General features: G+C 44.8%; 1 pseudogene; it reads left to right on the top strand.

The window, feature by feature from the left end:
* Positions 1-23,701: 23,701 nt before the first annotated feature.
* Positions 23,702-23,798, top strand: LOC133481446 (U2 spliceosomal RNA; annotated as a pseudogene).
* Positions 23,799-25,805: the final 2,007 nt, after the last annotated feature.

Below are 25,805 nucleotides of genomic sequence, written 5' to 3'. Positions count from 1 at the left end.
AATACAATTTGGCTGGAAATCAAAAGCTAGAAATAAATAAAATAATAATAAAAAGAATAATTGCATAGCACAAAACAGTGTTACTCTACTTATCTACTGTGCACTAAAATAAGATCTTGGCTTTGTTCTTGACGACATGGAAAAGTACACTGAGTGGAAGTTCTACAGTTACACTATCTTGCAGAGTTGCGACAGTGTGAAGGACTGGACTGAAAATGTCAGTTGAGGCACAAATTAGTGTGAGCAAGTGCATACGTGTGCATACTGTACAACATGTATGTGACAACAATGCAGAGTTTATGTAATTCCTTCAAAACCTGGATGAAGTTGCCACGCATAAGCACATAAGCACAGGACAACTTCAGGGTGGCCTGTATTTGATAACAATTTGGCTACGTCGTAAAGGGAACAGCCATGGTGTAGCTATTTGTCTTGAATACTGCTGAGAGCAATCGTGATAACATGCCGAGCAGTGCTTGGCGTCGTGATGTGGCTGTAAGATGAAGTGAATTGACTCTCTAATTAGGGAACTAATGACAAGTTAAAACATTCTGTCAATAACTTGGTATAATCGTATCAGCCAGGAAGCATATTTATTATTATGCCTATTAATTAAGTGGGTGAAGAATCCTCATTAATGAAGATGTGTTGTCTTACTAAAAGTTTCAATATTTTGGTCCTTATGGTGGTTTGCAGTTACAGTACTTTATTTTATTTTATTGATGTGTTGTTATTTTTTTATCCAATTTGAGTGTCACCATAAAGTTGAGTGATGATGCTGTGTTCTATTCTACCCATACACACATGCTCAAACACCTCACCCACATTCCCATGGTTTATAGGCTTTGATAGCTGTTTCCATGCAACTTTAAAACAAGGACATCAGACGCCCCTGAGAGAACACTCTGCAGTGAAAGCTGTGCGCTAACAGCCCTTGTCCAGTTTCTTTTCCTGTATCCTCCTTACAAGTATTCACCCCAACGGAGTTAGTCCTTGGATCGCTTGCACACTTTTGCATAAGTGCGGATCATATACTGTACATGGGTGAATGTCTGTACATGTGGGCACTGCACAAGACGGCTTGTAAGTTCACACTGTGTCTCCATGAGTCACTTCCTGTCATCTAAGCTAAAACCAGCTGCACTCTCGAGCAGATTGCGCAAAAAGTAGATGACATTCTCATTTATTTATTATTCCAAATAATATGCACATTTGGGGATTTTCTTCCAGTTGTTAACATTTTTGTATCATTATTGTACCTCTATGTGAGTATTGATCAACTTAAAAATCATTGGTTGTCTGAATTAACAGTGGTCATGCATGTGGATTTAATATTCGTCAACCCCATGGAAAGACAATTTATTTAGATTTTGGAATTTTATGAGTGTGGAAGCAAATGTAAAGTGATGTTTCTTCCCATCATTGTGCTATTTCCACAAATTATTTTGCCATCTTACTCAGCAGGTCTTCTTGTCTTAATTCTCTAAACAAATTCTTACAGCCCTAAGCGTCTCCATAACACACTTGCAGCTCTTCCTATCAGTTACACAGGGTTATGACTGAGAAGAGTGACAGGAATCATTGTTGCTTTATTGATGGGGATTACTGATGGCCGACATGCAAAGTAAAGTTTCACAGAATACAGCCAGCATTCATGCTACACAAAGAGACACAAATACATTAAACAAAGCCACATATGGCTTTTTACACAATGGCTTGTCAAAGCAACGAACTGCAATGAGTCAATGCAGCCACAATGAAAATGTCTACTGAGCTTTAATGCCTGTCTGCTTGACAACAAGTTTGTGACAGCTCTTTCAGACCAGAGCACCATGACCCACGTGACCTCTTCATGTGGTACCAGAAATAAAGCTCTTTAAAGTGATTGACCTGGGCTCAGTCATACTCCTTGGTGCATTTAGGTTTTCAGGATCTGTTGGCTATCTCAGCGCCACTTCACACTTTAAAGAAGGTATAGGATAGGATTATTCTAAGATACTCGTCAAAACACCAAAAATCAAGGCATTTCTTTGGTGGTAGTTTGGACAGCTGATGTTTTTTCAAAGGGAGTGAGGAAAGAACTACTTTATTTACACGAATATATAATTACTAACCATTCAAATCCTTCTCAACCAGAAGTTATCGTCTCGGCTTTAATTTCAGTGGAGAAGAGTGGTTTAAATGTTTACATCTCTTCATTGCCTTTTTTTTGTTTGTTTTTTGACAGTATTTATGGTTTAGTTTGAATCTGGATGAAATTTTTGATTCTGGAACTTTTGGTTAATTAGATTTGTTCCTCAGTGATGAATGACGACATTCGGTCATATTCTGGGAGTAGGCATTTGGCTTGAAATTGGTATATTTGAACCTTAATATTTCAGTTATTATAAAAAAAGGTATGATACCTACATTAATACTGTTCTGTAACTGAAGTCAGATGCCAAGCAAGATGGACTCTTAGAGTTGCAGTAGATTTTAATAAAAAAATGGGTAGAATTTGTGCTGTGTTAGTGACAGTTTGAAGGAAGCCCAATATTCAAAATTGTGCGTGGTAACTTCTACCACAGTATATAGCTCTATGAAAGTTGGATATCTATGTATTGAAAAAAGGGAGAAATAATTTTTGATTTTCTTCATCAAATTGTAAAAATAATGAAAATAGCAAATGTTTAAAAATTAATATCATAACATGTTAGTCTTTTGACACTTTTTTGTGTTAAGAGACTTCAAGCTAATAGATCATCACCAAATGTTACAGAATAAAAATATGTTATTAAATATGTTGCTATTTGCTGTTAATAGAAAGGAATAAATACAACAGACATGTATGTTTGTGTTTATTTACACAGTGTCTTCACTTTTTTGGAATCCGGGTTGTAAATCATCAAACTTAAAGAGCCGCCATTAGGAGAAATACCAGCTGTCCACTCCAGGTCACCCTTTTGGTTTTAGAGGTGAAATCCTACCTCAAGAAATCCCCTGGAGCTGGAGGACAGCCCTGGCTGCCACAGACAGTCTGCATCAGACACTCACGCAGTGCTGAAACTACAGACTGTCTAATTGTAAAGCACAGCCAGGACATGTACATTCTGGATGTAAAAATATCCTCAGCAATCTTACATGACCCCCCCAGAGGCTCAACAGGTAGAGCAGAAAGCCAGCTGTCTCATGCAGGCGTCAGGGTGGATTTCTTCATCTCATCAGTCATTCCTTTTATATGTGATGCTGCTCCCCACTGGTGGCATGGATCAAAACATTTGGCTAGCACAGTGTAGAGACCACGAAGAGATAAAGATTTTGTAGTAATCCTTTGACATGGTGGTACTGAGCAAAACTATGCAAATTTACATACTGTATCTACGAGGGGCAGTCAAAAAGTAATGAGCACAACTGAATTTAACCTGCTAATAATTTTTTTTTTCCTGAAATTTTCAGTTTGTAGTTTAAATACTTGTTTGAAGATTTATTTAAAAAAAAAAAAAGTTTTATTTTAGCTTGTCCTCTTCCTGTCAGTCATTTTGGAAACAACGTCATTGTTTGATGCCCCTCAGAAGCAGAGAGCTGTGATTGCATTTCAGGCTTTGGAAGGAGAACCACCACTAAACATTTTCAAATATATGGGGAAGATGAAATAGGCTATAGCACAGTCAAAAAGGCGCAGAACAAGAGCCTCCTTTGAATGACCTCCGTGACGAGTAAAGAAGCTCGTGACGTCATTAGCAGAGGTGGGTAGAGTAGCCAAATATTGTACTCAAGTAAGAGTACTGTTCCTTTAGAATAATACGACTCAAGTAAAAGTAAAAAGTAGTCATCCAAATATTTACTTGAGTAAGAGTAAGAAAGTACACAATGAAAAAAACTACTCAAGTAAAGAGTCATTTGTGAGCAACTTATGATTTATTTTATTTATTTTTTTTTAAATCAGAGCATGATCAAATAAAAAAAAATATGTGGGATTCGACAAATACCTGCCACCATTAAAATTTTTAACGGCCCAAAAACCAACAACACATGCATTGGGCCCTACGGAAACATTATTTTGTCATGGGTGTGTGTTCCGGGTTTTGTCTTCCCCCTGTTTCCCACACACCTGCTCCTGTGAGCATCTTCACCATCAGTGCCTCGTTCACCCAAATTACCCCTTGTATTTAACCTCGTGTCTCATTCCCTCGCTTCGCCAGTTCGTTGTACCTTGTCGTCGCGTTCCAGCATTCCTTGTTTCCACGTCACAGACTCACAGTAAGACTTGACCCAGTTCCGATTATCGACCTCGCCTCTTTGCCTCATGTTTTTGAATACTGTTGCCTTTCTTGGATTGCCTGCCTGTGTACCGACCTATGCCTGTCTATTAAACCTCTCTTTTTGGAAACTGTCCATTTGGTTTGGAGTCGTGCATTTTTGGGTCCTATCCTCTGTTCCGTTCATGACAGAACAAACTGGCCATAACATGGACCCAGCAGACTCAGACCCGGTGCGCAAAGCCCTTCAAGCGCAGGGTCAATGCCTCTCGAAGCAGGATGAGGAGCTTCCTGCCCTCCGCCTTCATCGAGAGGGACTGTCAAGGCATCAGGACAATATGATGAGACAGGTGGCCTCGCAGTTTGAACTTCTTATGAAAATGATTCAAGAGAAGGAACCAGTTGGCACCACACCCGGTACCGCCACGGTACCAACATTTGACATGTGAAGCAGTCACCATGCAGCCACCTGCCACCTCCGCTGCTGTCTGCCCACAGCTCTCTCGACCGGAGTGGTTCTCTGGAGATTCTGGGAACATTAAGCCGTTCATCACGCAGTGCGAACTCCATTTTGAGCTGCAGGCAGCTGGCTTCCCCAGCGAGCGGGCAAAAATCGCTTTCGTCATTTCCCACCTGAGTGGTCGTGCGGAGGCGTGGGCTACTGCTGAATGGAGCCGCAATTCCGCCGCGTGTCATTCATGGGCTTTTTTCGTAAAGACTACGGAGCAAATTTTTCAATTTTTCACACCAGATCGTGAGGCAGCTCGCTCCCTTGTCACCTTACAACAAGTCAAGCGCAGGGTGTCAGATTACGCGATTGAGTTTCGCATTCTAGTAGCTGAGACTCATTGGAATAATCGCGCGCTAGTCGATGCCTTTTTTCAAGGACTATCCCCCGCCGTCAAGGATCATTTAGTCCCGCTCGACCTGCCGACCGACTTGGACACTCTCATCGCTCTCGCCGTAAAAATCGACGAGGCTTTTGGATCGCGAGCTGGATGAAGATCGGCGGAGGGCTGCGTCACCGCGCACTTGGAGGACGAGCCTCGGTGACCAGCCAAACCAAGGCAGATCCCCTGTTTCCGGTCTCAACCAACTGGCTAGCGTCCCCACGGATGAACCCATGCAACTGGGCAGGTTCCGTCTCTCCCCTGAGGAACGTCAACGCCGGCTGAGGGAAGGGCGGTGCTTCTACTGCGGTCAGTTGGGTCATTCCATGAGGAACTGTCACGTCAAAGTTGCCGGTAGCAAGGGCACAGGAGAGGTGAGTCTTAATTTCATTAAGGAAGACCCTACACGGGTTCTTCCTAAAGTGACACTATGCTCTCCTGATCAAGAAATTCATACACCTGTATTAATTGACTCTGGTTCTGATGCTAACTTACTTAACTCCCTCGTTAGACGTATGCACCTTAGAACCTTTCAAATAAAACGCCACCGCAACACCTATGCTGCAGACGGCAGTTTTATGGGCAAGATCACTCACCGCACCCAAACACTCACATTGACATTTCCTGATTCTCACTCGGAACGCATTAGTTTTCATGTTTTTGACGCCATGAATCATGACCTTATCTTAGGGAACCCATGGTTGAAATTACATAACCCCCACATTGAGTGGTCCTCTGGGCATGTTATGTCATGGGGCAGCAATTGCGCCCAGAACTGTTTCAAGCCGCCATGTGATGTTCAGGGCTATGTTTCTCAGGACAATCAACAGACCCCATCTGGGGATCCTGATTTATCTCAAGTGCCCACCTGTTACCAGGATATTAAAGACATTTTTTCCAAGTCCAAGGCCAAATCCCTTCCACCCCACAGACCTTATGACTGTGCTGTTGACTTGCTGCCTGGTACCACACCCCCACGAGGGAGGTTGTTCTCTCTTTCAGGGCCGGAACACAAGGCCATGAAGGAGTACGTGGAAGAATCACTGGCAGCCGGGATCATTCGTCCATCTTCATCCCCTGCAGGAGCAGGATTTTTCTTCGTGTACAAAAAGGACAAGACCCTGCGACCCTGTATCGATTACCGGGGTCTCAACGAGATAACTATAAAAAACAGGTACCCTCTTCCCCTCATCTCCACTGCCTTTGAGTTCCTGGAGGGAGCCAAGATTTTCACCAAACTGGACTTAAGAAATGCATATCTAGTCAGGATAAGGGAGGGATTCATGCATTGCATGAATGGAAAACAGCATTCAACACACCAACGGGACATGAGTATTTGGTAATGCCTTTTGGACTTACTAACGCGCCAGCTGTTTTCCAAAACCTTGTCAATGATGTCCTGCGTGACATGTTGAATGTTTATGTTTTTGTCTATTTGGACGACATTTTGATATTCTCCCCGGATGAGGAGACTCACATTATTAATGTCCGCTCTGTATTGCAGCGGTTACTGCAGAATCAACTATATGTCAAGGCTGAGAAATGTGAGTTCCGCAAGGCGTCCGTTTCTTTTCTGGGTTTCATCCTGGCTCAAGGTGAAGTCAAAATGGACAAAAATTTCAGTTCTATAGCCTCTCCTTTGCATGATCTTACCTCGCCACACAAACCTTTTGTATGGAACCCGCTTTGTCAGGCAGCTTTTCAAAAACTTAAATCCAGCTTTACCTCCGCTCCCATCCTTACTTTGCCAGATCTCAAACAGCAGTTTGTGGTAGAAGTCGATGCGTCTGATGCCGGAATAGGAGCAGTGCTCTCCCAGTAATCTCTCAAGGATGATAAATTACATCCTTGTGCTTTTCTCTCCAAAAAACTGACCCCAGCTGAAAAAAATTATGACATTGGTGACCGTGAACTGCTGGTAGTCAAGGTGGCTTTGATGGAGTGGAGGCACTGGCTAGAGGGGGCACAGACTCCGTTTTTAGTATGGACAGATCACAAGAACCTTGAGTATATTAAAACTGCTAAAAGATTAAATGCTAGGCAGGCTAGATGGGCTCTGTTCTTCACTAGATTTAATTTCATGTTATCCTACAGACCTGGTTCTAAAAATGGTAAGCCAGATGCTTTGTCACGTATTTTCTGCGAAGAGAATTCTTTGTCCGACCCTAAGACTATTTTGCCCAAGTCATGTTTCATTTCCGCTTTTGTTTGGGACATTGAAACTGCTGTTAAAGGGGCTCTGAAAAACACTCTTAGCCCTGAAGATTGCCCTGAAAACAGGCTTTATGTGGTTCTGACCTTAAGGGGAAGAGTCATCCACTGGGCTCACACGAACTGAACTGTATGTCACCCAGGCAGGTTCTCTAAAATGGCTCACTTCATTGCACTCCCGAAACTCCCCTCAGCTAAAGATACTGCAGAATTAATGATCAATCAGGTATTCAAATTCCATGGTTTCCCCAAGAATGTGGTGTCTGATAGGGGTCCCCAATTCATTTCGCAATTTTGGAAGGAGTGTTGCAATCTCATAGGTGCTAACGTCAGTCTGTCATCTGGGTTTCACCCTGAAACCAACGGCCAAACCGAGAGGCTGAACCAGGACCTGGAGACTGGGCTCTGATGTCTCGCTTCACAGGAGCCGCGATCCTGGTCTCAGAAACTGGTTTGGGTCGAATTCTCCCACAATTCCCTCCCCTCTGCATCCACTAGTCTATCGCTTTTTCATGTTGTGTATGGTTACCAACCATCTCTGTTTCCTGCCATAGCCCCAGAGTCCACAGTTCCAGCGGCATTGACCTTGGTGAGATGCTGCAGGAGGACCTGGGAGCGAGCCCGCCAGATGCTGCTGCACCAGGTACAGTCCTACAAAGCCGCTGCTGACCGTCGGAGGACACCGGCCCCGAACTACAAAGTGGGTCAGCGAGTTTGGCTCTCGACCAAACATATTCCACTCCGGGTGGAGTCCAAGAAGCTCGCTCCCAGGTTCGTTGGGCCCTTTCCCATCACAAAGATGATCAACCCTGTCACCGTGAAGCTGAGGCTCCCAAGGTCGATGCGGGTCCACCCTGCTTTTCACGTCAGCCTACTCAAGCCAGCCCGGGAGTCCCCTCTGGTCCCGCCTTCCAAGCCCCCTCGTCCCCCCCGGTTTGTGGATGGGGGTCCTGTCTTCTCTGTGAAGCGGCTGCTGTCGTCTTGTCGGAGCGGGAGGGGGTTTCAATATCTGGTGGACTGGGAGGGCTACGGGCCTGAGGAACGTCCATGGGTGCCGTCTGCATTTATCATGGATGATTCGCTCATTCGGGACTTCCACGTTGCGCATCCAGGGGCCTCGGGGCTGTCTGGGGCCGGCCGTTAAGGGGGGGGGGGGGGGGGGGGGTACTGTCATGGGTGTGTGTTCCGGGTTTTGTCTTCCCCCTGTTTCACACACACCTGCTCCTGTGAGCATCTTCACCACCTGTGCCTCACAGTAAGACTTGACCCTGTTCCGATTATCGACCTCGCCTCTTTGCCTCATGTTTTTGGATACTGTTGCCTTTCTTGGATTGCCTGCCTGTGTACCGACCTATGCCCGTCTATTAAACCTCTCTTTTTGGAAACTGTCCATTTGGTTTGGAGTCGTGCATTTTTGGGTCCTATCCTCTGTTCCGTTCATGACATATTTGCTTTATTCGCTTAAATAACTTCATGAAGAAGCTGTTTGCTGACCAGACATAGTGATCGTGTGAGTGGGTGTGCTAATTTTGCCACATCCACTGCCACAAACAACAGCAAAAACATCTGCAACTTACCACAAGGTGTTTTCTCAAGTTAGAAGTGGGCTGAAATATCCAAGTTTGGACAGTCACAATTGAAGCGCTGCGTAACAAAGCTGTTGTTTTTTGGTCTGTAAACACGGTCTTGTGACTTCCTGTGTCGTGTGATTGGTGAATTGGAATCAAATGACATTAGTGTCATTCCCGCTTCATTGGCACAACAGGCGCTCTATGCGGAAGTCGATGATGGAGTCTAAAAATAGAAGTGCACGCGCATGAATGGATAAATAAAAGTAGCGAACGGCATGTCGATCATTGTAACGGAATAAAAGTATCGATCCTTCTTCACATAAATACTCAAGTAAAAGTACATTGCATTTAAAGTACTCTGACAAGTACAGTTTATCAAAAATGTTACTTGAGTAAATGTAACTGAGTAAATGTAGCGCGTTCCTACCACCTCTGGTCATTAGTTCCTTTGGCTGGACAACCATAACCCATCCCCATACTCATCCAATCTGACACGATCAAATCACCTTTTTGGGCCTTTAAAAGAAGGAGTTAGCGGTCAGCACTTCTCTGATGACGAGCAAGTTAAGCAAGCTGTAAAAAATTGCTGAAAAGCGCAGCTCGACTGAATTTTACTAGGCTAGCATACATGCCCTTGTGCATCGATGGGCAGTCGGTGTTGAGAACAAGGAAAATTATATTGAAAAGCGATGACGAAATCCCTACTTTTTGGTCTTTATTTCTATGCGTATATTGCCTTTTTACTGCAATCAATGAAGCTCGTGGAAAATTGGGCTCATTACTTTTTGACTGCCTCTCATCCAAATTGGACCGTAGTAACTGATCTTTTTCCCATTTGATGAAATAATTCAAATGTTTCACAGCAGTATATTGACAACTATAGCAAAGTGCAGTAAATTTGATTACTTTTTAATTATTCTGAGCACATCATTTAGTAAAGATCAGAAAAAGAATACAAGCCAATGGCTTCATGTATTTTTTTTCACCAAGCAAATAAAAATAAATCTGGTAATTGTGCAAAATGTGTGTGTGTGTGTGTGTGTGTGTATGTGTGTGTGTATATATAGCAAAGCAAATTTATTTATATAGTGCATTTCATACACAAGGTACCTCAATGTGGTTTACGTGATCAAAAGTATTTAACAACAAAGAAACAAAACAGATTATAAACATTTAAAACAAAGACAAAAAAAATAAAAGTACAATTAAAACAGCGTAAAGTGCAATAAATATTTAAAAGTGGACCTGCTCTAAAAAGCATGAGAAAAAAAGAATTTTTAACTTGGACTTAAAAACATTCACACTTGGGGCTGACATCACTTCTGTTGGCAACTTATTACATTTGTGTGCAGCATAATAGCTAAATGCTGCTTCACCATAGATGAACATTTTCTTTTTGAAAACTGTTTGGCATTGTGCTTGATAGGAAAATATTAAATTCAGAGTCCTGAAATGCATCACGTCCCTGGTTCTTCACATTGCACATTTTGAAATAAAGATTGTTAAAGTGTTCTTATAATTGCAGGTCAGACAAGAAGATTCCTTGTAAAGAGTCTCCTTGTAAAGAGTCTGGAATGAAGAATGGAAAAATGCTGACATCAGCAGTACCTCCACCTATACCCATGTCCCCCATTGTTGAGAAGATGGAAGGGCTGAAGGCAATCCGCAACCGCAGCAACAGCCTGCGTTTTGGCCGGCTGGCCTTCTACAGACACCTTGAGAAAGTGGGGACTATGCGCTGCTTCTGGGAACTTAAACACATTGAACTGGAGGTAGGCAATCTACAGATAACACACACACACACACGCATATATATTTCTAAATATATTTAAAAAAAAAATATATATATATATATATATATATATATATATATATATATATATATATATATATATATATATATATATATATATATATATATATACACACACACACACATACATACACACACACACATACATACACACACATATCCTCACAAGGGTCGCGGGCGTGCTGGAGCCTATCCCAGCTAACTGTGGGCAGGATATATATATATATATACATTTTCTTTACCGCTTATCCTCACTAGGATCTCCTTGTGTTGGTATGGTTGACACATACACAAAAATATATTGCCTTCTCCGAAACATATATCTTTGGCTGACAGTTCTTTATACTGTAAACTGTCATATAAAGCAGTGAAAAGTGCCTGCATACTGTAACTGTATAAACCCGTCCGCACATGCACGCACGCACGCACTCATCCACAAACACTCACAATTGCTTGCCCTTAGTTATGAATACAAAGCAAAGGTATGAAATTATTTTAATTTTCATTAATTATAATTTAAATGCATCTTCACACAGATTTAAATCTGATAATATAGTTGACCTAGACATGCATGTGCAATATCTGTGAACTTTTCCATTACTGAAGAAAGGAGTTTCAGAACTACTGCTAGGTAAATATTTTGGAGCATGCAAGTGCTGTGTCTGAAGTTAAAGGATAGCAGGCATCTGACACTTAGGATAGGCATTGCACTGACACCCTGAACTGAACACCACCTGTCCCATTCCCGTCTCGCAGACAGCGAGTTCTCCTTTTAGTTTCAGGAGTGGGAGGCAGTGAGGAAGCCGGTTAGAAGGTGAATGGGTAGTTAGGTGGGTGGGTGTCTTCGAGAAGACCCTTGTTTTTTTTCAAGTCTGTTGTGAGCAAGACACTCGCAATTAATGCTCAGCTAATGCCCAGCTACTGTAGTTCCTCATTGAGGCTTGCATTCTAGCCCCATGTCAACAATTTGTTGTCTGTCGCCTGAGGCTCAGGGCAGACAGCCGAGAGTCTTACAGTTTATGTAGGACGCTAGGGACAGGAAGAGGAAGCATTCCATAATGGAGAACTTACTAAGAGATACAGATCTATGGATATTAGGGAGTGTATGCCTGGTGGCTACTTTCTTGTGGCGGCAGCTGTGGAAATTATTTTCCATCAAAAAGAAGCGGAGGACCACACTATCAGACATACAGGTAAAAGAGATATATCATTTTTCGACTTTGTCACCTGCATTACCAAGTGAAAATTCCCCACACGCATGAGGTTCTGATGAGGATTTGTGTCATTAAACATTAAACAAGTTAGGTCTTAAACTGACTGCAGACCTGCAACAACCAGCACAGAAGTGATAAAATGTATCACATGATCTGCCAAGATGCTACCTTGAGCACATGAAGCATTAAAAAATCTCATCTTTACAAACGTTACCATAGATGTCATCTTTGACCATGAAATATGTATATAAATTGTTTATTGTGTATTGCTGGTTCATTCTTGGCAATGTTTAAAGTTTTAGACATCAAGATACATGCTGATGCTCATCATAACACAATAAAAATAAGTATCTGTACCAAAATAGTAAAACAGTAACTTCTGAAAAATTGGTTTGTGTGCACTCAAGGTAGTCATTGGAAGATACAATATATTGTCACATGCTTGTCACGAGCCATGGCATCTAAATTCTGTCACCTAGCACGACTCAACTCACACCACACAGATGAATCTGTGCCCTCTGTGCAATGCAAAACATATCCAGTATAAACCAGTTTACTATGTTAACATAATCTTTGAGCAAGTGAAAATACCTTACCACTCACAATAGGTGAAAGTCATTATCAGATGTTTCTAACTTTTCTTTCAGCAAGCTAGTGCAGTGGTGGACAAAAATAATAGCTTCAAATAATAGTAGTGATTGTTTCATTGGATTTCTTTATTGAAACACATTTATACTGGGAATGGATTTACAACCATCCATCCATCCATCCATTTTCTGAGCCGCTTCTCCTCACGAGGGTCGCGGGCGTGCTGGAGCCTATCCCAGCTTTCATCGGTCAGGAGGCGGAGTACACCCTGAACTGGTTACCAGCCAATCGCAAGGCACATACAAACAAACAACCATTCGCACTCACAGTCACACCTACGGCCAATTTAGAGACTTCAATTAACCTACCATGCATGTTTTTGGGATGTGGGAGGAAACTGGAGTGCCCGGAGAAAACCCACGCAGGCACAGGGAGAACATGCAAACTCCACACAGGCGAGGCCCAGGTCTTCAGAACTGTGAGGCAGACGCTCCAACCAGTCACCCACCGTGCCGCCAGAATTTACAACTTAATTCAAAATAAATTACAGAATAAATTAATACATATTCTAACCACTGTCACACCTTTTTGCCATTTTACATAAACTTGTGTATTAATATGAATGTACAAAATATGCTAATAAATAAAAGAAGTCAATGGAAGCACTATAATCACAAATGGTACAATTGTACTGATACAAGGATCTTGTAAACAAATCGTCTTTTCCTTTCGGCTTGTCCCTTTAGGGTTCGCCACAGCGCGTCATCCTTTTCCATGTATGCCTATCTCCTGCATCCTCCACTCGAACACGAACTTCCCTCATGTCTTCCCTCACGACATTCATCAAGCTTCTCTTTGGTCTTCCTCGAGCTCTCTTGCCTGGCAGCTCCATCCTCATCATCCTCTACCAATATACTCACTATTTCTCCTCTGGACGTGTCCAAACCATCGAAGTCTGCTCTCTCTAACCTTGTCTCCAAAACATCGAACCTTGGCTGTCCCTCTGATGAGCTCATTTCTAATTTTATCCAACCTAGTCACTCCGAGAGTGAACCTCAACATCTTCATTTCCGCCACCTCCAGCTCTGCTACCTGTTGTCTCTTCAGTGCCACTGTCTCTAATCCGTACATCATGGCTGGCCTCACCACTGTTTAATAAACTTTGCCCTTCATCCTAGCAGAGACTCTTCTGTCACATAACACACCTAACACCTTCCTCCACCCGTTCCAACCTGCTTGGACCTGTTTCTTCACTTCCAGACCACACTCACCATTGCTCTGGACAGTTGAAACCAAGTATTTAAAGTCCTCCACCCTTGCTATCTCTTCTCCCTGTAGCCTCACTCTTCCCCCACCATTCCTCTCATTCATGCACATATATTCTGTTTTACTTCGGCTAATCTTAATTCTTCGGCTTTCCAGTGCATGCCTCCACATTTCTAACTGTTCCTCCGCCTGCTCCCTGCTTTCACTGCAGATCACAATGTCATCTGCAAACATTATGGTCCACGGGGATTCCAGTCTAAACTCACCTGTAAGCCTATCCATCACCACTGCAAACAGGAAGTGGTTCAGGGCTTATCCCTGATGCAGTCCCACCTCCACCTTAAATTCGTCTGTCACACCTACAGCACACCTCACCGCTGTTCTGCTGCCCTCGTACATGTCCTGTATTATTCTAACATACTTCTCTGCCACTCCAGGCTTCCGCATGCAGTACCACAGTTCCTCTCTGGGTACTCTGTCATAGGCTTTCTCTAGATCTACAAAGACACAATGTAGCTCCTTCTGACCTTCTCTGTACTTTTCCATCAACATCCTCAAAGCAAATAATGCATCTGTGTTACTCTTTCTAGGCATGAAACCATACTTGTTACTCGGAAATACTCACTTCTGTCCTGAGGCTAGCCTCCACTACTCTTTCCCATAACTTCATTGTGTGGCTCATCAACTTTATTCCTCTATAGTTCCCACAGCTCTGCACATCACCCTTGTTCTTAAAAATGGGCAACAGCACACTTTTCCTCCATTCCTCAGGCATCTTCTCACGTGCTAGAATTCTATTGAACAAGCTGGTCAAAAACTCCACAGCCACCTCTCCTAGATGCTTCCATACCTCCACAGGAATGTCATCAGGACCAACTGCCTTTCCATTTTTCATCCTCTTTAATGCCTTTCTAACTTCCCCCTTACTAATCATTGCCACTTCCTGGTCCACCACACTTGTCTCTTCTTTCTCATTTTCCTCATTCATCAACTCCTCAAAGTATTCTTTCCATCTAGCTAGCACACTGCTGGCACCAGTCAACATATTTCCATCTCCATCCTTAATCACCCTAACCTGCTGCACATCCTTCCCATCTCTATCCCTCTGTTTGGCCAGCCTGTATAGATCATTTTCTCCTTCTTTAGTGTCCAACCTGCCATACATGTCATCATATGCCTCTTGTTTGGCCTTTGCCACCTCTTCCTTTGCCTTGTGTCGCATCTCAATGTATTCCTTTTGGCTCTCAGCTAACCTTTTTCCTTGCATGATTTCCTGTAGAAGAAGAAGAATCACCTTTTATTGTCATGAACATAACATGTCATGCACACACAATTTGTTCTCTGCATTTAACCCATCACAGTGAACACAGACACATGTTGGTCCAGTCGGGGTCTTGAACCTAGGTCCCCCACGGTGGGAGGCGATGATCTTAACCATTGGCCCACGGCTGTACTGCAAGGTTCCACCACCAAGTCTCCTTCTCTCCTTTTTTGCCAGAAGATACACCAAGTACTCTCCTGCCCGCCTCTGGTCACCTTGGCTGCAGTGGTCCAGTCTTCTGGAAGCTCCTCCTGTCCACCGAGAGCCTGTCTCACCTCTTCCCGAAAAGCTGCACAACACTCGTCCTGTCTCAGCTTCCACCACATGGTTCTCTGCTCTGCCTCTGTCTTCCTAATCTTCCTCCCCACCACCAGAGTCATTTTACACACCGCCATCCTATGCTGTCTAGCCACACTCTCCACTACCACAACCTTACAGTCGGTAACCTCCTTCAGATTACATCGTCTGCACAAGATGTAATCCACCTGCATGCTTCTACCTCCGCTCTTTGCATCCTTTTTGGAAAGTTTACCACCATCTGTCCCTCCAAGTTCCTTTCCTGGATGCCGTATTTACCCATCGCTTCTTCATCACCCCTATTTCCTTCACCAACATGTCCATTACAATCTGCACCAATCACGACTCTCTCTCTCTGTCTGGGATGCTCAGAACTACTTCGTCTAGCTCCTTCCAGAATTTCTCTTTCACTTCTAGGTCACATCCTACCTGTGGGGCATAGCCACTAATCACGTTTTACATAACACCCTCAATTTCAAGTTTCAGCCTCATCACTCGATCTGATAATCTTTTCACCTCCAAGACATTCTTAGCCAACTCTTCTTTTAAAATAACCCCGACTCCATTTCTCTTCCCATCTACACCATGGTAAAATAATTTAAACCCTACCCCTAAACTTCTAGCCTTACAGCCTTTCCACCTGGTCTCCTGGACACACAATATATCAACCTTTCTCCTAATCATTATGTCAACCAACTCCCGAGATTTTCCTGTCATAGTCCCAACATTCAAAGTCCCCACATTCAGTTCTAGGCTCTGTGCTTTCCTTTTCTCTTTCTGCCGAAGAACCCGCTATCCACGTCTTTTTCTCCGACTTCGACGCTCAGTAGCTGAATTTCCAACAGCGCCCTGCAGGTTGACGGCGCCAGTGGCAGACGTTGTTAACCCGGGCCACGACCGATCCGGTATGGAATTCTTTGGATGAACGCTCATATTTGTTTGGCAAGGTTTTAAGCCGGATGCCCTTCCTGACGCAACCCTCTGCATTTATCCGGGCTTGGGACCGGCCTGCAATTTGCACTGGCTTGTACCCCCCATAGGGCTGCATTAAGGATCTTGCATTGTCAGAGTGAATTGCCCTATTGATAATATTTTTTGTGCATTGCCATTTTCTATTGTTCATTTTGTATGGTTTTCCTGCCGATGTGCTTACATGACTCTTGTGCTGGTACAAAGTGCTAAAATGATTGGACATGTTCTTCCCATGAAAAGTTACATACAAGTAAATAAATACCTCAATAACGACAGTAATGGCAACACAGTGTAATCTGACAATAATTCCTCATAATGTATACAATAAACAGCTGTGGGACACACTCTATTCCAACCATCCATTCATTTTCTACCCCCAGTCCGCTCAAGCCTATTCCTGGAGACTTTCGGGAGGTAGGTTCCAGCCTGGACTGTTCGCCAGCGTCGGCATCGTACCTGTGAGAGATTTGGATGTTTCAATGCCCACACTTTTCCGAGTAAAAGTGTTGAAAACTCACATTTTTACCGCTGTTAATCAAAATCAAAGCCCTGCCAGACCTATCGACAACTCTTTTTTTCAAGTGGTCAGTCATTTGTTACAGCACAATCCCTTCAGATCCCCCACCCTTTTGCATAGCTTGCTTCGCCTACGATCTACACTCAGTCAAAGGGCACATACAGGATACACCGGTGTTGGGAAAGATAATTTTCTCGCCAAACTTGTTCAAAGTTCATTTCTCAAATTTGAAACTGAACTAGTTCAGAGTTCTTTTTCTTTTTCCCCCCAATATATTTCCCCATTGTTGCCACTCATTCAGGCCACACTTGGAGCCAGCTGCAGCTTTCACCCTAAGGCTTCAAAACATGAGGAAAAACGTGTTGCTTGAATGGTCTTTTTTTAATGAGTAATTAAAACAAAAACAGGACTGTAGTCCTTAATGTGCAAAAACAAACACAACCTGAGGTAGGAACAAGGCTGAGGTAGAAAATTAGCCGTCACTGCAGCTATGTCCCTCTAACTGCGTATAACACACTCCCCCCTTGTCTTCAGGTAAATACTCGTGGTGGGTTTTTATGCACCTAAGCCTGTAAGTTGGCAACTGTAAGGCAACTGTAAAACAGTAACACACCTGTGACTTCAGAGTGCTCACAAGCGAAATGCTTCTTTTAGTCGACAACCAACACAGATTTCCCAACTGAGGTAACCGCCACAAGTGCTTTTATTTTTTTTCCCTCCAGGCATCCATCACATTTTGATGACGCATGCGGCCATGCGACCGTTGGTGGCTGGTGTTGTGAAATAAGGTGTTTAGCCCCTTAATTATGAAGGCTCGTTTCCAGTTTAACCGGGTTTCCTCCTGGAAGACTCTCAGGAAACCTGGCACTCTCAAGAACAAAAATAAACTGCTGTTCACAAACCATTCAGATGCCAGAATGAATGCGTTCACATTAAGATTCATCAAGTAAAAATACACGTACGTGAATATGTTCAGTTCACGGTCGCCCACAAATAGGAACAAGTTCATAAACTTTCACTCATTAATCTTGTTCAGGTACAGTTATGGTATAGACTGATGGGCTGTGCATATGATACCTGGGCCTTCAGTGAAGATTTACCCGACTTAATCCATCTCTTAAAACCACCACTATCCATCCGTCCATTTCCCAAACTGCTTATCCTCACTTGGCTCACAGGCGTGCTGGCGTCTATCTCAGCTAACTCTGGGTGAAAGGCGGGCTACACACTGAACTGGTCGCCAGCCAATTGCAGGGCACATATAGACAAACAATCATACACACTCACTTTCACTCCTACGGGCAATTAAGATTATTCAATTAACTTACCATGCATGTTTTTGAAATGTGGGAGGAAACCCACGCAGGCACTGGGAGAAAATACAAACTCCACACAGGCAAGAGGGAATTGGACCCGGGTCCTCAGAACTGTGAGGGAGATGTTCTTCCGCCACCACTATCATGTCAAAATAATAGAAACTATCAATACCTGGCATGTGCACAGACATTTTTGGGGGCAGATGCTCAAGCCAAAAAAGGGCACCCGTTGCCAAAATTATTCATACAATTAAGAGGAAAACTGTATCAATTTGATTATTTATTTATTTCTGTTAACATAATCAACACGATCAATATTAACAAAGAAGGTGAAGGACAGCTGCAGTGGATGTAAAAAGTCTCCACAGTCGACTCTGTTCAAACAGCAGGTTTTTGTCATCCATCCATCCATCCATCCATCCATCCATCCATCCATTTTCTTCCGCTTATCTGAGGTTGGGTCGCGGGGGCAGTAGCTTGAGCAGGGAAGCCCAGACTTCCCTCTCCCCAGCCACTTCCTCTAGCTTTTCCGGGGTGATCCCGAGGCGTTCCCAGGCCAGCCGAGAGACGTAGTCTCTCCAGCGTGTCCTGGGTTGTGCCCGGGGTGCCCAGAACATCTCACCAGGGAGGCGTCCAGGAGGCATCCTAATCGGAGGCCCGAGCCACCCCATCTGGGTCCTCTCAATGCGGAGGAGCAGTGGCTCTACTCTGAGCCCCTCCCGGATGACCGAGCTTCTTGCAGCTTGCAGCCGTGGCCCAATGGTTAAGATCATCGTCTGCCACCGTGGGGGACCGAGGTTCAAGACCCCAACTGGACCATCCGCCAACATCCCCCGGCCTCACGGCTGTGGTGTCCTTGAGCAAGACACTGATACCCCGAAATGCTCCCCGGGTGCTTCAGCTGCCCCCTGCTCCAGTGTGTTCCACTAACATTTGTATGTGTTCACCGTGATGGGTTAAATGCAGAGAACAAATTTCGTGTGCAAGCATGCATGCATGTTCATGACAATCAAAGATGGTGATTCTTCTTCTTCTTCTCGTGACCATAGGTGAGGGTAGGAACTTAATTTACAACCGGTAAATTTAAAGCTTCATCTTTCGGCTTAGCATCTTCACCACAATGGACCAATTCAAGGCACTCCAACCTTGTCCAACAGAGGACCATGGTCTCATATTTGGAGGTGCTGATTCTCATCCCAGCCACTTCACACTCTGCTCCAAACCGCTCCAGTGAGAGTTGGAGATCAAGGCTTGATGACCCTCACCAGAAACAAGTCCGACTTACTGCCAGCAATGTGGACCAAACTCTGACACTGGTCGTACTGGGACCAAATAGCCCAAATAGTCAGCTGGTTCGGTACCCCATACTCCCAAAGTACCCTCCGCGGTCGAACGCCTTCCCCAAGTCCACAAAACACATGTAGACTGGTTGAGCGAACTCTCATGCAACCACAAGGAGCCTGCCGAGGGTGTAGAGCTGGACCACTGTTCCGCGGCCAGGACGAAAACCACACTGCTCCTCCTGAAGCTGAGAGGCAACTTCCCGACGGACCCTCTCTCCAGCACTCCTGAATACACCTTACAAGGCAGAGTGAGGAGTGTGATCCCCCTATAGTTGGAACACACCCTCCGGTCCCCCTTTTTAAAAAGGGGGATCGCCACCCCAGTCTGCCAATCCAGAGGCACTGTCCCCGATGTCCACGCGATGTTGCAGAGGCGTGTCAATCAGGACAGCCCCACAACATCCAGAGCCTTTAGGAACTCCGGGCGAATCTCATCTAACCCCGGGGCCCTGCCACCAGGGAGCTTTTTAACCACCTCACTGACCTGAACCCCAGCGATAGGAGAGCCCGCCTCAGAGACCCCAGACTCTGTTTCCTCATGGGAAGGCGTGTCGGTTGAATTGAAGAGGTTTTCGAAGTATTGTCCCCACCGACTCACAACATCCCGAGTCGAGGTCAGCAGTCCCCCATCCTCACTATACACAGTGTTGATGGTGCACTGCTTCCCCCTCCTGAGACGCCGGACGGTGGAATAGAATTTCCTCGAAGTCATTCTCCATGGCCTCACCGAACTCCTCTCATGTCCAAGTTTTTGCTTCAGCGACCACCAAAGCTGCTTGACCAGCCGGTACCCATCAGCTGCCTCAGGAGTCCCACAGGCCAAAAAGGCCTGATAGGACTCTTTCTTCAGCTTGACGACATCGCTCACTGTTGGTCTCCACCAACGGTTTGGGGGATTGCAGCCACGACAGGCACCGACTACTTTACGGCCACAGCTCCGGTTGGCCGCCTCGTCAATGGAGGTGGTCCACTCAGACTCAATGTCCCCCACCTCCCCCAAGACGTGGGTGAAGTTCTGCCAGAAGCGGGAGTTGAAACTCCTTCTGACAGGGGATTCTGCCAGATGTTTCCAGCAGACCCTCACAATACGTTTGGGCCTGCCACGTCGGACCAGCATCTTGCCCCACCATCGGAGCCTACTTCCCACCAGGTGGTAATCAGTTGATAGCTCCGTCCCTCTCTTCACCAGAGTGTCCAACACATGCGGCCGCAAGTCTGATGACACGACCACAAAGTCGATCATCGAACTGTGACCTAGGGAGTCCTGGTGCCATTTACACATGTGGACAACCTTATGCTTGAACATGGTGTTCGTTACGGAAAATCCGTGAAGAGCACTGAAGTCCAATAACAGAACACCACTCGGGTTCTGATCGGTCGGGGGGGGGGGGCGTTCCTCCCTATCACACCCTTCCAGGTCTCACTGTCATTGCCCACTTGAGCATTGAAGTCCCCCAGCAGAACGATGGAGTCCCCAGTGGGAGCGTTCTCCAGCACCCCCTCCAAAGACTCCCAAAAGGGTGGGTACTCTGAACTGCTATTTGGTGCATAGGCAAAAACAACAGTGAGGACCCATCCCCCTCCCCGAAGGCGGAGGTAGGCTACCCTCTCGTCCACTGGGGTGAACCCCAATGTACAGGTGCCGAGCCGGGGGGCAATAAGTATACCCACACCTGCTCGCCGCCTCTCACCGTGGGCAACTCCAGAGTGGAAGAGTGTCCAACCCCTCTCGAGAGGACTGGTACCAGAGCCCAAGCAGTGTGTGGAGGCAAGCTTGACTATATCTAGTCAGAACTTCTCAACCTCACACACCAGCTCGTGCTCCTTCCCTGCCAGAGAGGTGACATTCTACATCCCTAGAGCCAACTTCCGGGGATCTGATCGCCATGGTCCCCGCTGTCATGATAAAAAGGTATCCATTGTAACTGGACCCAGAATCAAGCGGAGGCTGAGATGTTTGTGGAGAAATGTTTATTGAAAAGGAATTTGGGATTGGACCTTTGAGGCGTAATGGCGGGTCGTCGAGCCGGGGAATGTGCGGGAGGCGGTGGCATAAGCAGGTGGATGGCTTGGCGCCGTGGTCGAGGTCAGCAAGGCGGGGAACACGGAAGGAGCACTAAGGACGAGGAAGAACATGGAGATCCGAACAATGCGTAGTTTACGTGCGAGTACAAGCCCGGTGTACCTCGATTGAACCTTACTCTGGCAGAGGAGTCCGGGAATTGAGATAGATTTTGGAAACGTGTAACAAAACGGAATTTTTATTCAGTCGTCTCCGGACATGTGTAATAAAACAACAAAAACAAATACGTATGAAAGTATGACATCTCAATGGATATCCCCTCTTTAGGTAAATAATCTTCTCAGTCACATTTGAGTAAAAATAATCCCATTTCTATAATTGTCATCAGATCTTTTTAAAAAAGATACTTTATTTTTACACACCCCTTGCAATTACACCAAGGACCATTAAGGGTCCATGGACCCCTGTTTGAGACACACTGCTATACTGTAGTACAGTATACCATGTAGCGTGTATTGGTGTTTGGATAAAATGGAAATTATTTAAGGAATAAATTCACTTGCGGGTTAGTTCGATTTACATTTTAACGTCACAATCAAACTATTTTTGTCTCGTAAAGGGCACCACGTCTCTTTCTATATGTGTAAAATTTAGGAAAAAGTGACGAAAAACCTCTTATGAGTCTCATAATCTGAAGATTGCTACACTCGAATCCTCGATCCCAGAGGTCTCTTAATTGTTGCACCCCAAACACACAAACGATACAGGTAGTGGAATTTTATATAGAATTTAATTAAATCTAAAAGGGAAACAAACTGCAGGGAAACAATGAAGAAAAAAAGAAAAACAAGGTATAGGTAAATATCCGTAAAGCAGGTCAAACCTGTTATGTAGGTGTGAAGTGAGAATGTACGGTGAGCAATGCATTGAGCTGGGATTCCTGTTGCCGTTAATTTAAACTCAAATATGCACCAATCTGTACTTTAGTAGACCACATGTTTGACTTACGTTGTGTGTGACACAATTCAGGCAGGCTGGTTGATCTCCCGGATGCTTGGCCGGTCAGGTCGAGGAACAGGTTGATTTGATGGAAAAAAGAGGAAGAAAAAATAGAAACAGCAAAAGAAGAGCTTCAAGTGCAGGGCGGTTGAAGCCCTTGGGTGGCGCTGGTTGCCAGGTGCTCGGAGCAGACGGTCAGGTGTGTCCTCGCCACCTCGCGATGAGAGCTAGGGCTTCCGGGCTGTGCCAGGTTCTTTGGCAAGGTGAACGAGCGAACGAGAGTCTCACAATAGGGGGGGGCTCCGGCCTTTTTTGCCCAGAAGAGAAGGGGAGTGCCCCCCGCTCCACCCCCCGGGGAGCAATAGGGAGGTAGACAGCGCCTCTTAGTAGTAATTTTTCATCCTAGGATTATTTGTGGTTTTAAAGCAGTGGGAATAAAAGATTAATTATTGGATCTAAGATAAGGAAACCAGTTCCCAGCTCCGTGACGTCATGCACATCCTGGTTAATCTATGCAATGGTGGTTCACCCTTATTTTATGGCTAATAACACTTACTGTTCATTTGTGTAACATTTCTGGGTTTGTTTCGAGATAAACACAAGCATATTCGGTTGACAAACAGATTTAACTACTAGACCTTTAAATTTGGTGAAAACAATTACTATTGACATTGGTGTGCTGATATACACTGGCAGCATTCATGCAAAGTTCTGAAAAAGTCACACAACATTCAAATTTGTCCCTAGTGCTTCTGCCGATGGTAGTAACCCTCCACCGCCGGTGGCTGTCGCTGGTGTTACATCCATTGTCCCAGAGGGTCAATGAGAATCCAGGTTTCCTGTGCTCTGCTTTGATAAGTGGATCAGGCCTCCCTCAGATGCCTTGTGTACACAGACTGGCTCAGCATGGCGGCAGAAACAGGTATCCGGAACAGGCAGAGATTCCTGGGTGGCATTTGTTCCATCAGGGCATACTCGCTACAACTGCATGCCATCATAAAGTGGAATGCAGGTAGAGATAGAAGATAAAAACAAAACAGCACAGACCAACTTGTAAAAGAATCAACCGGATTAAGTAGCAGATAGACTGTTACTCATTAAAGCTGAAGTAATTCACATTCCGTCACTTCTCAGCTTTTGAGCTAAGATCAAGTGTAGTGTCTGTTCTTATAGTAAATAACAAATCAATTTTGTCTGTCAGTCTTTCTTTCCATCCCTCCGTACGTCTGTCCGTCTGTCCATCCTTTATTATTATTACATTTGTTGCTTCAGTTGTATCAAGTTTACAGTTTTCTTAATTAATGTCTCTAAATTCCCAGGGTTGTGTTCAAATATCTAATTGAAATATATTTGTGGACCTGCTAAATAGAGAGACAAATTATCAATTAATGTAGGTATTCCCACTTAGCAGGGTGTGCTGACACTCTGACACTAATAATATAAGTACAATATTGGATCCTTGGCTCGAATTATTTGCTAAGCAGAGCTGGTTATGCGTGTCTGTGTCTGTGTGTGTAAGTTTTGCGGCAGAAGGATTGAAGTTGGTCTGTGGGTGTTTATTTTAAAGTCAGAACACGTACTTGAGTACCTTATGCAATTTAGGCAGTGACTAATTCATCCATCCATCCATTTTCTGAGCCGCTTCTCCTCACTAGGGTCGCGGGCGTGCTGGAGCCTATCCCAGCTGTCATCGGGCAGGAGGCGGGGTACACCCTGAACTGGTTGCCAGCCAATCGCAGGGCACATAGGAACAAACAACCACTCGCACTCACAGTCATGCCTACGGGCAATTTAGAGTCTCCAATTCATGCATGTTTTTGGGATGTGGGAGGAAACCGGAGTGCCCGGAGAAAACCCACGCAGGCACGGGGAGAACATGCAAACTCCACACAGGCGGGGCCGGGGATTGAACCCGGGTCCTCAGAACTGTGAGGCTGACGCTCTAACCAGTCGCCCACCGTGCCGCCAGTGACTAATTACAACCACAAACTCACACTCTCTCTCTCTCTCTCTCACTGTCTCTGTCTCTCTCTCTCATTCATGCATGCACACACACACACACACACACACACACACACACACACACACACACACACACACACCAGTGACTTGTGGTCAGGGTAGGCAAGTGAGGCTCTGCCCCTGGTGGTCTTTCCTTTCCACTGCATGTGAATAGTAAAAAAAAACCTCATGATTACATTAAATTGTTCCATTTTAGTTCTATGGTCTGTGCTTTACATTGATTTTCTTTTTCAATCCAATAATTTCAATGATTTCATCATTAAAATAGCTGAATTTTCATATTTCCTGTTCAAATGCATAGGAAGCACAGTTATGAGTCACATTGAGTCATCGCTCCCATGAGGCGTCAAGAAACCACGCACACATCCATTCAGGCAGGCTTGGATTGGTCCAAGGCTTCACACAAGAGACATTGGTGTTTCCTCATTACATCCATCCATCCATTTTCTGAGCCGCTTATCCTCACGAGGGTCGTGGGCATGCTGGAGCCTATCCCAGCTATCATCGGGCAGGAGGCGGGGTACACCCTAAACTGGTTGCCAGCCAATCGCAGGGCACATGCAAACTAACAACATTCAAACTCACATTCACACCTACGGGCAATTTAGAGTCCCCAATTAATGCATGTTTTTGGGATGTGGGAGGAAACCGGAGTGCCCGGAGAAAACCCACGCAGGCACGGGGAGAACATGCAAACTCCACACAGGCGGGACCGGGGATTGAACCCCGCTCCTCAGAACTGTGAGGCTGACGCTCTAACCAGTCGGTCACCGTGCCGCCGTTTCCTCATTACATAGCCAATAATATACATTTTAGCACACATGTACTGCACTTACTGAAGTTTAACAGACTAATATATTTCATGAAAGTGTGTGACATTTATTCTTTCTTATCGACCAGAAAAGCCACTAAAAGTGCACAGTGGAGTCTAGTATGTACGGTGCCACAACCAGCATGTAGCAATGTTGAGTTGAGCTTCATAGAGTGCCAAACGTCACGTGACTGTCAGTCACATGACATAGTCAGTGCCTCACCAATCATAAACCTCACCGCATGTCACTGACACACACACACGCAGACACACACACACATTGCTTATGCCACACCTCAGCTCCGTTAAAGGATCTTTTCATTGTCCAGCCGTTTCCAAGGTGGAAAAAAATCACATGGTTATCAAGGCCACCGAACATGTGATACAGACTGT

The sequence above is a fragment of the Phyllopteryx taeniolatus genome, chromosome 7, assembly GCF_024500385.1.
Source record: "Phyllopteryx taeniolatus isolate TA_2022b chromosome 7, UOR_Ptae_1.2, whole genome shotgun sequence".
Classification (NCBI taxonomy): Eukaryota; Metazoa; Chordata; class Actinopteri; order Syngnathiformes; family Syngnathidae; genus Phyllopteryx; species Phyllopteryx taeniolatus.
This window is presented reverse-complemented; position numbering and strand designations above follow the sequence as displayed.